This window comes from Pyrus communis, chromosome 15, assembly GCF_041283825.1.
Source record: "Pyrus communis isolate YQ-2024b chromosome 15, ASM4128382v1, whole genome shotgun sequence".
NCBI lineage: Eukaryota > Viridiplantae > Streptophyta > Magnoliopsida > Rosales > Rosaceae > Pyrus > Pyrus communis.
This window is the reverse complement of record NC_142579.1, coordinates 10,682,181-10,698,530: the sequence shown is the minus strand read 5'-3', so window position 1 is coordinate 10,698,530 and position 16,350 is coordinate 10,682,181. Positions and strand designations below refer to the sequence as shown.

Below are 16,350 nucleotides of genomic sequence, written 5' to 3'. Positions count from 1 at the left end.
CCAGATCTACTATTTGAAAGACAAGACAAAGAGAGTCGGGCAAGATTTCACCTTGTTGGGCAAGCTTGAACGTTTTGCAGCTTCTTCTCTTTGTGGTTACAGAGGATTGTATACTAAAAAGGGGATGGATGGCAAGCAAGTTTACATGGGGAAATCGATACTACAACATTTAGAGAGGGTAGTAGAGCTTTTACACTGGACAAAAGATGTCTTTCTAAGAGAACTATTGCTAAAAATGGATTGGAAAGTACGAACTGGCTTGAGAGCAGAGTTTGTATGCTTGTTTGCTTGATTGGTTGAGGGTCCTTGTCTCTGGGCCTTGTCTTCACTTTTATAGGCATCCTGTCTTGGCTATTGCAAGCTTTGCCCGAAAGTACTTCAGTGAGTCATCATCTTTTTTACATGTTCTGCATTAGAAAGTGTTTTTGGGCTGAAAGTAGGTTGATTTCCATCGGTTGTCACTTCTCTTGTAAGCATAGAGCCTTTTCATTAATAAGGAGTCACCATATTGTCTTGAGGTGGATGGCTGGGCTTCGTGTTGGGCCTCAGGTGAGTTTTTTTACTTTAGCTTTTTTGGGCTTCCATTCCTTTAAGTCCAAAGTTCAAATACTAACCCAAACAGTGCCCCCTTCAATCGTTGTTGAGCTTGCAAACCGAGGCGCTAATAATGATTGAACAGCTGCTTTTTCATAACCACAGTCACACGCCTTTACTCATAACTTGTGCCATTTTAATGCAGCCGTTTGTGAACTGGGCCCTTACACTAACCCATGATCTCTTGTTACTAATCAACTGCGCATTACATAATCCCTTCCTAATCCCTTGGTAAAATACCTTAAGCAATTTCAAACCTTCAAATCCTTAAACTTCCCAGAATTCCTAAAATTCCCCCCAAAAAAAAAACCTTTCTTGTTCTCGGCTTCCTCATTCTTTATGACTTAAATTCTTCTTATCCCTTTTCCTTTCAAGCTTAATCAATGGCTCTAAAAACCACCCAAACTCGATCAATCACTCAACCCCAATCATCCTATGAATCTAGTGAAGGTATTGCCACCCTACGCCGTTTGCTCAACACCCTTCATTGCCCTCAGGCAAGCCTGCATTTTGAACTTTTCTTTAAGAAAGGGGGTGCACTTACTAGGACCTGCATGGACTTCTCAAGTTCCAATTGCAATAGAGACCAACATGCCCAAGACCAACTGGTTTACTACGAACCCATTCCTGGCTGAATCAGGCATTTCTTCATCTAAGTGGTCACAACACCATCGTGGTTTTCCTCTGATGAATGACCCAGCCTGGATTCAGTGGATAAACAAACTTGAGCCAATGTCCAAAAGGAAATGGATGAACAATGGGATCTATGAGCTAATAACGCTTTCAAAGACTACCATGGCTAAGCCCGAGCTATTCACTACTGCCTTTCTCTTCTGGAATTCGGGCACTAATACCTTTGATTTCAAGATGGGCCCCATATCCCCAACTATTCTAGATATGGCACAAGCCTTTGGGCTAAGGCCCTCAAGCAGAATCGTGGATGTCACTCATAACTGGGCTCCATCTTCTCGCCCGACCGCTAAAAGTTTGGGCTCATCTACTTCCTTGCTTCAACTGGAATATAACTCTACGACTTTTAAGAGTTATGAGACCTCCTTTAAGGGTTTTATCCCTTTTGTGAATAAGAGTTTTGGTGCAGACTCCTTACATGCCAACATAGATCAAGAACACATGTGTTTTCTCTTGTACAGGCTTAATAAGCACGTCTTCCCAAATAAATCCAAGGGTGTGAAGGTTGAATGGATCCCTTTAGTGGAAGCTCTTCATAATTTCGATAAAATCGCCACGGGCCGTTTTCTCTTTTCTTATTTCTACCATCTCCTCTTTGAGATAACTCGGGAAGAGCCGTTTGAGACCAACCTTAATGGACCGATTTGGATGGTCTAATTATGGTTACAATGGTATTTCCCTGAGTTTTGGGCAGCAAACTTAGAGTTCTCAGAAGGCGTGGCCCCTGCCCGGATTCTGGCCGAAGCTCCTCCCATAGATCATTCTACATTTGCCTGCTTCTATTTCTTCAGAGTCTGCAAGACTCGGGCAGACCTAGAGTGGGGAGCATCAGTTCTTAGGAGGTATTCCTGGTTCTTTGATCAAGCCTTCCAAGATGCACTCGGGGGAGATGTCATCCTTTTTGCAAGGAGAGATTCATCAGCTGCATCCAATCAAGGGAACTAGCCTAGGAAGTTTGCAATGATCGTTACAAACGCGAGCTAGAGTTTATCATCCAAATTTATGCAATAGGCTTTAGGCAGGCCATTCCAATCCCAATCCCATTCTTTGACTCAGTTCATTGTGGTACCTCCTACCGTCTCCATTCTCCTCCAGAAGTTACCTTTCGAGCTACCCGACGTGGCCTTGAAGTTATGAGCAAGTTTGCCTGAAAACCTTTAGCCCTTCACTTCGAATGCACCTCTACTTTCTCCATCTGTAGGAGGCTAAGTGGGCCAAGAAATACGGAGAAGATCTGTGGGATGCGCACGACCGTCTCTTTAACCAACTCTCTCTCATATCTTATCCTAGCTTAGGCAAGCTTTAAAATTGGAAAGAGATGGTATATCAAAAGAACCAGCTTCTTCTGATAGGTATTTCCCATCTTTTTAATTCGTATTCTATGAAATTATTGTGAACCTGTCTTTCTTTTAACTCTTCATTTACCTCTTTTCTTTGTAGCCTAAGGAAATACCAAAACAGCAGACATTGGGTCAGAGGAAGAAGATGCAGATGCGCTAATCCTTCAAGAAGCTGCGACAGAGGCTAAGAGGCGAGCGATTAGAGAAGGTGGGGATATTTCTGAGCTTTTTGGAGACTCGGAGGCTGACGAAGAGCCCGAAGCAAACACTCGAGCACCTAGGCGGGAACGGAAAGTCATGGTGGAAACTTCTGATTCTGAACCTGAACAATAACCTATACCCAAGAGGGTAACCCTAACCAGGAAGAGTACAAAAGCTTAGACTTTTAAGTCCTCAAAAGCTACCTCTGCTGCAAATACCTCTATTGTTGTTGTTTCCATAACGAGCAGGCAGAAACGGCTAGCCTCCAGTAAGTGCATCTTGCCTTAATCCTCCGTTTATATTTTATGTTTGAGGGCTAACAAACTTATTTTCTTGCATTTAGGACCCTTAGCGTCCAAGAAACCTACTATTGTTTCAAAGAGGACCCTTTAGGGGCTAAAATGTATTAGTAGGCTGATGAACTTCAAGATTTATCTCTCAAAAAGCTGGAGGTGTAATCTGCCATTTCCTCGAATTTTTCCCCTACCTTCTTAAATAGCCATCCTTAATAATTCTTTGATTGATTGTTCGCTATAAGAGATTCGGGCAGAAAATATCTCACCACCCGAAGCTTCCTCTTCCCTAGCCTGATCAAGGCAAGCTCCTTCCTCTAGGCCAACATCCAATCCTTTGGTGGTAATTCCCATTTCTCAGTTTGATCGTTCAATTAAGAAGATAATGCACTATGTGGATGATGATAGTAATTCAATAAGTGCCTATTTTTAACACTCATATGTTAAGAATCCTTTCTCTTTATACTTATTGTCTTCTATTTTTTCCCAGCCTTCCCCAGCATAGGAGTTCCACCAAACACCAGCTTTTACCTTTGGGGAGCCTTTAGTCCTTAAGATTCCCCTGGTTTCATATGTAATTAGTCCTGAGGCTTCTCGAGCCGCTCTTACTAATGTGCCCAAAGCTTTTGAAGTGCCTGTTTCCCAACCTTAGGTGTTCCCTCAAGTACATCATTACTTAAACTTTCTACTTTTTTTCTTCATAAGTTAATTACTGACTTTTATCCCTACTTTTCTTCTTCAAAATGCTCGTCAGATCTTCAAGGATTGGGTGAAGAAGGACTTTACAGCCTCCTTTAGCCTTAAGATTCTTTATGACGCAGAGAAGGCCCTTATTGAGCTTTTCAAAACTCAGTTGCTGTCCAAGGCTCAGTATGAGTCTTTTCTGCATTTCTTCCAGAGTTTGCAAGCACTAAGGGATTAACATCATAAGGCGGAACGGGCATCTAATAGAGTGAAGTGTTTTCAGGAAAAACATGTGAAGACTACAACCACTCTTCAGCAGTTGGTAGAGGAAGGGTCAACGATGGAAGAGAGGATTGCAGCGGTTGATTCTTAGATCCATCAATTGGAAAAGCAACTGTCTTTACTCAAAGATGAGAAAATGACCCTTACCAACCATCTTCCCCAAAAGTAGAAGAAATGGAGAAGATTTCTCAAGAGGTTGAGGACTCCGAGGACCAACTTATGAATAGTAACATGTATCTAGGAGAAACAGGCCGAATTTTTACTATTATGCAAACTTATTTTTCCAGAATAATTGCCCTGGCTGAGGATGTAAAACTGTTAAGCTAAGATTTCTGTAATCTTTTTATGAAATGAATCATTCTTTTAGCTTTAACTTGTTTTCTCTACATTTTAGCAATAATAATCTATCTCTACCCTTCTCAACTTGTTTAGACCTTCTTGATAATGATCCCTTATATCTTTTGGAAAAGTTCAACATCTAACTGGATGTTTTTGCGAATTTTCCTCTAAATTTGCCTGATCCCATTCTAAACAGTTTTTTGAACACTTCTAACAAGCCCCTTGATCGATAGTCCTCTCCCAACCGTTGGAAGACATTCCCTGAAGTCTCTCTCTCAGTTGTCCGCATGATATTCATGCGGTTTTCATGTTCTTCCTTCTTTTGATTAGCTTTTGATCAATGATGGTCCCTGCTGCTGGCACCTCTAACTCACACTTACATTGGTATTGGCTATGCAAAACTATCTTTTTTACTATGGCTGGTTTGAGCTTCTCGGGCAGCTTAAGGGTTTCGTCTGTGGGTCTTTCATTCTGCGTTTACCACTTAAGTGGCTTTCCCTCTCCCCTTCTCAGTTCGTGTTAAGTTGATCATGTTGATTAGGGCTTCTGGGAAGGGATCCGTGTCAATCATCATGTTGGCCTGAGGTTTCTCTAATAGTAACTTTTCTTTAATAATGAGGTTTCTCTAATAGAGTGGTTGAAGGTGTAGTGCAACTTGCAATACTTTTTTCCTCTTTATTCCTTCGGCTTAGGTAGCTTTTTGGTGCTGTCGGGCACAAGCACTTTTGCCCACGCCAATTCCTTATAGATTTTTGCAGCCTTGGTTAAGTCAAAGGAATAGGTCTGGTATTTTGGGGGCTTCATGCGAAAAATTCCATCATCGTTCATTACCACCTTCTAATCCTTGACCGGCTTAACCAATGCTTTCACTATCAAAGGTTTAAATGGAGTGATCATCTCCGCTGCACACATGTTTATCCCTTCTCTTCCTCGACCATCATCTTTTTCTGGTTCTCCTTCAAACTCCACTTGGTGGAGGCAACTTTACTTTAGTAGAAATGTGGTGTTTTAAAGGAGTGCTTCAGTTGTTGCTCCTCAAACAACAACTTCTCATACTTATTGGCCGTAATCACTAACTCTTAAAGCTCATTCAACTGCACGCCATAAAACTTCTTCCTCAAGGGTAGTCTCAAGGCATTCTGAACAATAGTTATAAGCTCGATATGGTTGATAGGAAACTGACGTCTCATCTTTGTCCTCCTAAACCTTATAATGAAGTCTTCAATAAACTCATGCTCGTATCGCTTTACCTCAACTAGATCATTGATGGTCATTTTTGACTTCATCCTATAAAACTGCTCATGGAAGGCCATTTCCATTTGCCCCTAGTTAGCAATGGAAATTGGGGGCAACAAAGAGTACCACTTAGATGCTAAGCCCACCAAGGAGTTTTCAAACAATCTCAACTTGTAGTTAGGGTTATCTTCAAATGCCACACGATAGTTGGAGAACTTGAATATGTGATCTTTGGAGGACACATTGTTATCTTCTCCACTAAATGTTGGGAATGCGGGCGTCTCGAAGTTAAAAAGAAAGGGATTTTCCTTATCAATGAACTCTGAGTAGGGTTTCTGATAGGTCCTAAACAACGGACGAACTTGTGGATGAGCGTTTCTCACCACTATCCTTCTTAACTCAACTAACTCATCTTTGAGTTGTTGATTAGCTGTTTTGATATGTGGGGTGTAAGAAGTTTCCCACTTCGGGCTATGGTCATTGCCCGATGAGGCTTCCTTCTTTGACTCGGGCTGCCTCCATTTGACATCCCCTCCCTTATTAGTCATCAGTGATGGCCTATAAGGATGAGGTTTTTCCGTAGTTTATCCTCTCATTTCTCACTGGATTCCCCAATAAACTGGGGCATCCCATATTTTGTTCTTTCCTGCCCGCTCTGCCCCCTACTGTTTAGTGAAAATAACAAGGGGTCGAGCAACTCTACTTCTTAGATTTCTCCCAACACTAGATGATCCACTCCAGATCCTTCCTCATTTTTTTTCTTATTCTTCTTTTCCTCAAACACAAGAAATAGAGGAATAACTAGTTCATTCACGGGTCTGGCTTCTCTCACCATCTTTCTAGCACGATTAGTTTCTGGGGTAGAGTATTCCAGATCTAGGTTCTTTGCAAATTCCCAATTGCTTAACATGACTATCATGGTGCCCTGCAGGTCTTCATTTGTGACCTTCCCTCCTAACTTTTCAAAAGAAGTTGGGCTTTTAGTCAAGATAGGTTATTGTAGATCTTCGGGGATATTTGCCATGTTTGATTTTGGCATAAACTGGGGTGGTTTCTGCTCTGTTTTCATCCTGAAGGTTTGTTCTTTCCTTCGTCTTCTTGGCATAGAAGACTTGTGGCCCCACTGAGCGTGCCAAAAACTATGTTCAGGCATAATTTCGCTGGGAAGGGTCCCTGGCTCGAGCACACAGCTGCCCGAGGAGTTGGCACTTTAGTTAATTGTCGAGCTCCTAATTGTTGAGAGGTTGCAAGAGCAGGACAAAGTTAGTTTTGAAATGTGCCTTTGTGGGGCCATAGGTGTAAGCCTTGAGGCTTGCAATCAAAACTAACTAAGTGCTTAGGCGTGCCACTACCATCTCAGTATGGCATATGTAGAACAAGTGTGTTTAAGTCAATTACTTGCGCCCTAAGTTATTCTGACTTCTTGTTACCAAATGATTGTCGTGGATGGGTTAAGCCCACATTAAGTTCTTTTCTATGCCTTGAGATCAAGGACTTTTAGTTCATTATCTTGTATGCTTTAGAGGGTGGAAATCCAAATCAGACTAAGTCATCAGTTCAATCCCTATTTTGGCTTTTATGATAGTAAAACTACTAAGTGAACCAGATTTGAGGCCCATTGGGACTTTTGATCATTAAATGACTGGAAATAACTTGAATATATACTGGTGAATACATCATACTACCAGATCTGCTATTTGAAAGACAAGACAAAAAGAATCGAGCAAGATTTCATCTTGTCGGGCAAGCTTGAACGTCTTGCAGCTTCTTCTCTTTATGGTTACAGAGGGTTGTATACTAAAAAGGGGATTAATGGTAAGAAAGTTTACACGAGGGAATCGATACTACAACATCTAGATAGGGTAGTAGAGCTTTTACACTGGACAAAAGATGTCTTTCTAAGAGAACTATTACTAAAAATGGATTGGAAAGTACGAACTGGCTTAAGAGCAGAGTTTGTATGCTTGTTTGTTTGATTGGTTAAGTGTCCTTGTCTCTGGGCCCTGTCTTCTTTTTTATAGGCATCATGTCTTGGCTATTGCAAGTTTTACCCGAAAACACTTCAGTGAGTCATCATCTTTTTTACATGTTCTGCCATTAGAAAGTGCTTTTGGGCTGAGAGTACGTTGATTTTCATCGGTTGTCACTTCTCTTGTAAGCACATAGCCTTTACATTAATGAGGAGTCACCATATTGTCTTGAGGTGGATGGCTGGGCTTGGTGTTAGGCCTCAGGCGAGTTTCTTTACTTTAGCTCTTTTGGGCTTCCATTCCTTTAAGTCCAAAGTTCAAATATTAACCCAAACACTAATAGTGATGACATTGCACATATTTAATTCCTTCAATTCCTAGAAGAATTAATGGAGCACGACCATGGTGAAGGAAGAGGGGGAGAGGTGTTAATGAGAGAAACTAAAAACCCTAAAATTATGGTGTGATTAATTCATGAACTTAATATACGAAATACTGTGATTTTAAAATAAAAAAAAAATGCAATTTTTATCTTTTTTTAATGTATGTCACTTTCCATATCAATTGCCACAAAAACTATTTTTAATTGATCTGGCTATCCACCTTAATAGCCATATTAGGTAGCATAAAATTATGGTAATTTAGGCACTACCAAAAAATAGGGTTGCCCTACAAAATTTGAACCATCGAACAAAAGTTGGACTGTTGAAGGGACTTTACCCCACGATTTTTTAGTTGGTAGGGCAAAAATGGTCAACATTCAGCATTTACACAAAACCTTTACGAGACAAAAAGTGATCATAGGGCAAGTCATAATTCGTAGGGCAAAACTTTGGCGCGAAGAGGGGAAAATGGTACGCAATATTTGACGGTTTGACAGGTGAGTCTTGTGTTTGTCAGCTAGGTTACCTTCGCCTGACAATACTGTTCATCAGCTAAGTTCTACTATTGGTGGGGAAAGACCCACAATGACATGTTTTCTTTGTACTTGCCCAACGGAGGGGTTCGTTGGTAAAACACTTATTCATCAATTATAAATATGTGCCTTCCTATTCATCTTTCTCCTAAATACCTTCCTCTTCCTCTTTCTTATCCATGCCTTCCTTTTCTTCCTTCTCCCTTCTTTGCTTCAATACCCCATTTTCCTACTACTTAAACCCTACCTTTTCACCATTTTGCACAAAATCCCCAAGTACCTTATGAAGAGCAGTAGCAGCAAAGGCATGGATATCGTGACCTGAGTCCACAACCAGTAGATGATGGGCTTAGGCCTACATGGCTAGTTAGAAGAAGAAGGTGAACCTTCAGTTATGGAGGTCTAGGGAGTAATATCGATTGTAAAATCAAAGCAATAAGTGTGACAAGAGCAAGAAGCGGAAGCCAAATTGTGGAGGTTCGCAGCAACTATAATATTTTTAATAGGAATATTATAACGAAGAGTTGGAAGGGAAATATGGATTGTGCGTGAAATAGTTGAGTAATTTTTCTACGTTGAAGAAGGTGATGATGAAGAACATGGAGAATATTCCACAGTCATGATCATAAATATCCCCAATAAATGCATGTGGCAATGCAAAATCAAATTTGTCTTGTATCACAGCATTGGCTGATAGCATCTAAATTTCTCGTATTTTCTAAGTTCTTTTTATAATGGGTTCCAAAGTTCTAAACCTTATGGTTAAGCATTTTTTTCACAAAAGACAACATTGTACTTAATGGAAGTATAAAATAAAATCTAAGTGTTTTTTAATTCCCAACAAATGTATGCATGGACAGAGGGAGGTAAGGCCCAGTAGGGGCACATGCCACCTCTCATCCCATTTCTGGCTTCGTCCCTAAATGTATGAGGTAGTGAAAAATAGGATTTGTCTTGTATCATAGCATTACCTGATATCATTTAATGCATAAGCGATGATGAGTATAAGCGAAGTACAATTTTCATCATTTCAAGGATCCTATATCCAGGTATGTAAAGAAAAAAAAACACCCCTTCTTCCTCCATTTTGCAACTCAGTTAAATCCACTGTTCTAAAAAATTCTCAATGCACAATCTAACCATTTAATGGTTTGCATATACTTCGAGATCTCCTACCCAAAAAATCACCCCCAAAACATTCATAGATTAGGTAAGGGGACGAAATCATTCACAAAATGAAAAATCACAATGTAACTGTCGTTTTAGCTCTGATTTTGTTGATTTTTTACAAATATAATCCTCAATCGTAGAAGAATAAGATGAACCAACCTGATGATCAATTTAAAATAGTGGATACGACAAAAACTTTCATTCTAATTTGTGGAAGTATATAATACTCTAAGGGTGCGTTTCTTGCACTGGACTAACTTCAGCGACTAAGTTGGATTGGCTTAGAATAGACTAAGTTAGACTAACTTAGTGAAGCGTTTGGTTCAGTGTCGAACTAAAAAACAGAATAATTAACAAATTATAATATTATATTATTTAATATATATATATATATATCTAATAATATTTTTTATTCATTCAACTTTCTTTTTTTTCCTAAAAATTCTAGAACACTCTTCTACCTCTCCCTAGAGACTTCTTTACTTTTATTCCTCTTTGGTTCTGTCCCCAATATTTCCTTTTCTCCCATCTTTTTCCTGCAAATGCTTCCAAAACCAATTTTCACTTCAAAACGCTTCAAAACCATTTTTCCTGCAAAATTGTCCCAAAAACTACTCTCTCCTCCCTCTTCGTCTCTTAATCTCTCTTCGTCCCTAGCTCTCTTCCCTTCTCTATTCATTTCTCTATAGAATTTTCTGGAAAAAAGGAAAACCTTTTAGGGAATTTTTGGGAATAAGGAAGATTGTTTCTATTGAGATTGTTGTTGTTATTGTTTTGGGTTTTTTCCTTTCAAATTTTGGTGGTTGGATTTTGAGATTGAGGTTGTGAGTGGGTTTGGGTTTCATATCCGCATGCGGAGGGTGCCGGGGGGGGGGGGGGCAAATGGAGTTGCCCACAAGCACGCTTGCAGACTAGCAATGTTCATATGACTTGCAGATAGTTTTGAAAACAAGACTAGCAATCCCATGGTTTTTCAGGGGTTTCACCAAGACCGGCTAATCCCCTGGTTAGTCGAGGCGAGCGAAGGTTAGTGTCATTAAAGGTAGTCCCATTGGGTAACAAACATTGAACTGGGCTAACCCGTAGTCAAGTCCAGTCCAATGAGAGCGAGGGCAAACAAACGCCCCCTAAGTGTTTTTGAATTCATCCTTTACAAGGGGACATGCATTCTACGAAAAAAGTTTCCATGATCCAACCATTCTATATGTTTGTATATATTTTGAGATCTCCTATGCCAAAAATCACCCAAAAAAAGTTCAGAGATTAGTTAACTAGATAAAATCATTCAACAGTTAAAAACGAAAAATCATGATTTAATGATCGTTTTAGCTCTGATTTTGTTAATTTTTTACAAATATATTCCTCAACCCTAGAAGAATAAGATGAATGAACCCGAATCATCAATTTAAAATATTTAAAGTAGTGGATACAACAAAAAATTTTGTTCTACTTAATATAAGTATAGAATAAACTCTTTTAAGCGTTTTATAATCCTTTACAAGGGGACACACATTCTATGAAACTAGTTTCCACGATCCAACCATCAAACATGTTTGCATATACATTGAGATCTCCTATGCCAAAAAAAAAAAAACATTCGGAGATTAGGTAACGGGACGGAATAATTCGACGGTTATAAATGAAAAGTCATGATTAAAGGTCATTTAGCTCCAATTTTGTTGATTCTTTACAAATACAAACCTAAACCCTAGAAGAATAAGATGGATGAACCCGATCATCAATTTAAAATATTTAAAGTAGTGGATACAAAAAAAATTACATTCTACTTAACGGAAATAACAAACTCTTTAGTGTTTTGGAATCCATTCTTTACATGGGGACACATATTCTCTGAAACTAGTTTCCATGATCCAACCCTCAAATACGTTTGCATATATTTCAAGATCTCCTATGCCAAAAATCACCCAAAAAATGTCCATAGATTAGGTAACAAGACGAAATCATTCAAATGGTCAAAATAGAAAAATCACGATTAGCTCGGATTTTGTTTATTTTTTTTTACAAATAAAATCCTCAACCCTAGACAAATAAGATGAATGAACTTGATCATCAATTTAAAATATTTGAAAGGATTTTTATCAAAAATGGTCCTTGAAATTAACCATCATCATCAAAATGGTCCTTGAAATTGAAAACTAATCAATGTTGTCCCTACATAGGTTTTGCAAATCAATGCGGTCTTTTCGTCACAATTATGTTAAAAACTTTCGTTAAGTGCTAATATGACACATAAATGGGTCCCATAAGTTCTTTTTTTTTTTTTTCTCACAAATGGTCCTTGAAATTGACCGGCGACATCAAATTAGTTCTTGAAATTGACCTGCGGCATCAAAATGGTTGCTGACTTGAAAATTCATCAATGTAGTCCCACAAGTAAGTGTCCTAAATCAATATAGTCCATCCATCACAATTCTGTCAAAAATTTTGTTGTGTGCTGATGTGACACATGAATGGATAACACAAGTCTAATTAAATTAAAAAAAATTACAAATAGGTTTAATAATTCAATAGTTAATAAAAAGTTGTGAACTAAAAACCTAGTCATGCAATCACCTCTGATCCCATTACACACTTCGACACCCTTCACCAAATTGAACCTGGATCAAGATCACCTTTGGTGACGGCTTGGCTAATTGGCATCGACTTCTGGGAGATCACATTTAACATTTAGGCGATTCCCTGGTAGTCTGATGACTCAAAGAACGGTGAGGTTTATCTGCCTTGAGATAATAAGGTTCCAACTGAGGTGCATCTATTGTTGGTTGAAAACTATTTCCAAAACCCCTCTTAGGCCTTGTTTAAAGGCTGATTTTGTATTGTTGTGCTTTAAAAAAAAAATTGCTTCTGTTGTGTTGCAAGAATAAACAGCTGTGGAATAAAGCAGCAGAATGTTTGGTAAACTTTTTTGTAAAAGTGCTTTTAGCAAAAAAAAACAGTGTCAAAGTGTTTGATAAATTTTTATGTAAAACCGCTGTGAGTGTGTAAAATGACTAAAAAATATATGATGTTGAATATTATATAATAATTTTTTTATCATTTTCTTTTATTATGACATTTATAAGATTTATGTAAACTATTTATAAACAGTTGTGAGCTTTGAAGAATGTACTTTTACCTTGTTTTATTAAGATATTTATAATTTTTTTTAGTCTATTCTCTAAGAGTCGTTTCTTTACCTTGTTCCTATTTTATTTTTGCATAACCTTTGTTTATTTTATCTTCCGCCGCTCACTCCTTCTCTCCCCCTTCTCTCTCTATCTCTCTATGTCTCTCTCTGCCTGATCCTAAGGAAGGTTAGGTTGTGGGGAAAGGAAGGCTGGGTCGCACCAACCAATTCACAGAAGATGGATGAACTCCGATTTCAGGACTTACCGTCGTGTTAGCGGCGAAGGCGTCAACGCTTTCCCCGTTGAGATTTTGGGTGTCAAGAAGAAGGGTGCAAATCTAGCATTCTTTGTGCAACCCATATTTTGACAAAGCTAAGAAATCCGATAAAGAAGCCCCGACAAAACCCAGAAATCCGACGAACATCCTGCCGTTCCTATCCTAGAAATCAGAAGAAGCTTAGAGTCAAAGAAGACGGAAGAGAAACGTGGCGGGGTCGGCGACTGACACACCTAGACCCAGAATGTCCACTAGGACCCCGAATCAAGCTGTGCTGGCTGACACTTGGAAGTTGACGAAGCCATAAAGTGTGATAATGTATCAAATGTGAATAAATTAAAACCTAAAAGTGCTTAAGTACACGAGTGTGCGATGAGCAGGTTTGGACCTATGTCACGCGTGATACAGAACATAGGTATAGTACAGTAAGGTAACGTAAGTAATGATAGTTAATTAAACTAGTGTCTAGTTGGGCTTATCACCAACAATTATTCCCGAAAATAAATAGTTTGGAAGTGGGGTGTTATAGATTATGCATTTCACGCCATGTTGTATATATATATATATATTTTTTTTTTTTGGAAACACTATGTTATGGTTGAGTGTTAGATTGCATCATGGCAAATCCATATGTATATTATTTGTAGATTGTAATTCAATGACTTATTCGCTGGACTAGTTTAGCAAGTAAATATGTAGGTCTTTTCATGAGTACATAATATCCTTGGGTAAAATACAACAAACACATAAGTAAGTCACATCCCCGCCCAGGCGCCCACCACATCTCGGGCACAACTCCATCGTAGCATGATATTGTTCGCTTTGGGCCCCTGCCACGCCCTCACAGTTTTGTTTCTAGGAACTCACATGAGAACTTCCCGGTGGGTCACCCATCATGGGAATGCTATTGCCCCCAGCTCACTTAACTTTAGAGTTCCGATGGAACCCGAAACCAGTGAACTCCCAAAAGGCCTCGTGCTAGGTAGAGATAGAAATATGCATATAAGGCTTACAAGATCCACTCCCCTGGGCGATGTGGGATGTAACAGCAACGAAGTTGACGGGTATAATGTATAATTTCTTTAATTGCTAAAGGCCATTTTGGGTATTGGAAAATTTCATTAAAGGCCTCAGCATCTCTTGCGAAATTATTTGTGCAGAAGCTGGGCAAGCAAAAAAAATCGGTTTTCCAAACATAAAAAAACTCCCAGCTTTTTTTGATACCCACTTTTTTCAGAAGCACCTCAGTACCAAACTAGGGCTAAGCCTTGTGCGTTTGAGAATTTACAGAAGAGATCTCTCTTCGGAGTAGGTCCTACTATAAGAAAAAAAAAGATTCCATTGTGAAAAAAGGTATTTAGACAAAATTTTCAATTAATTATTAAACCCGCATTAGTACATAACAAATTTTTATATAGAATTGCGGCGGAATGATCATATTGATTTGCGACACCTATTTTCAAGGACTACATTCATTGATTTAAAATTTTAGGGATCATCTTGATGGTGTGGGTCAATTTCTGGGAGCATCTTGATTGTGTGAGTCAATTTCAGGGACCATTTGTGATAAAAATCTATAAATCTTGTGGGGCCCCTTAATGTGCCACATCAGCACATAACGGAATTTTTAGTAGAATTGTGACGGAAGGACCACATTGATTTGCGATGCCTATTTTCAGGGACTACATTGTGCAACCCCTAGAACCTTCTTCTTTTCTTTTTTTTTCCTTCTCACATTGTGCAACTCTCAAATCCTCTCTACTCTCTCTTTCTCTCAATCATCATTCTCTTAAATCTTAACTATAAGTCTGTTTCTCTCGCTCTCCCTCTTTTTCTATCTCTCTTTTTCTATTTTTTTTTTTTTTAACTTGTCATTTGAAATTGTTAGGATTTGATGTGAAATTGAAATTGATTATGACGTTATTTGATTTGTAAATATGTTGTGATTTGCAAGTGGGGTGGATACGGGGATGTGTATGGTAGTGAGGTACTAGTACGATGTTGGTTTTAGTGATGGTGTACGGTGTAGTGGTACAAGTACGATGTGCGATTGGGGTAGTGTACGATGGTGGAGGCACAAGTACGGTGGTGGTTGCTTCACAACCGCATTTGCCGCAAGCATGTGGTAGCCCCCACCCTTGCCTCATCCCTCCCTTCCCAAGGCAGTGCAGAGACCGAGTTAGTGGCTGTGGAGGAGGTGGGGGATGTGGCTCGAGGACTAAAAAAACTCGGGGCATTTGTAGGGGATTGGTAAGCATACAATAACTTTTTTAATTTATTAAATTGTTTTCTTTACTTTTATTTTATTTTTTTTATTTTTTATAATTTTAAGCTAAACTATTTTGTTTTTGTTTTTGTTTTTGTTTTTTTAATTTCAATCCAAATTCGAGTGGGACAAGCGGGACAAGGCTTGTCTCGTTACATAGACTGGGTGTGGAAAGCTGGTATAAGGAGTAGAAGTCTGAACTACACAATCACTATGAAACATACGCATCGCCTGAGGCAGCTCCTAAAGATCCACCCCAGGGGTTTGTGGAAAGGGTGGACGAGTGGCAATGGTTCGGCACTCATTTTCAAACCAAGTAATTAAATTTTATTTATATTTTAATTTTAGTTCAATTTGTATTTTTTTTTAATGGACATAAAAAATTGGCAACAAACAAAGGTAACCGGGAGAAAAAGACGTACCTTCACCACTTAAGTTGTCAACCCATATCTTACCAAGTCCAGGAACAGAGACGGCTGAGGAGCATTTCCAAGAGGTAGAGGTTTGGGGGGATATGCATGCAAATTATACCAACGATGTTGCAAACGAATTTTATGTAAGCATTCATTTCTTTGCTTTAATTGTAAATTTCATTACAATAAATAAGTTTTAAATTATGATATTTAATCTTAATTGGTTTTCTTTGCTTCTTTATGTTTTTTTTTCTTTTTCATTTTTCCAAAGGCTTCTATGATTCAAAAGAAGAACAAATACCTCATCAACCTCTCCTAGTAGCAACAGGATGTGCATATGGAGGAGGTTGAAGGAAAATATTTAATTTTATTAAGTTCATTTGAGCAACATCTACACATGCAAGTAACAATTAAAGGGGAAATCATGCTTGTATACATACTCACAACTAAACTTTACCCATTAAATTCAAAGGCTAGTAGTTGTGAACCAAGACTCAACTCAAATCAAAGAGAAAAGAGCTAAAATTTCTTATACCTTTATTGAATGCTCT

At 38.7% G+C, this 16,350-nt stretch overlaps 1 pseudogene; it reads left to right on the top strand.

Annotated features, from left to right (window-relative positions):
* Positions 1-977: 977 nt before the first annotated feature.
* LOC148690516 (uncharacterized) lies at positions 978-2,957 on the top strand (annotated as a pseudogene).
* Positions 2,958-16,350: the final 13,393 nt, after the last annotated feature.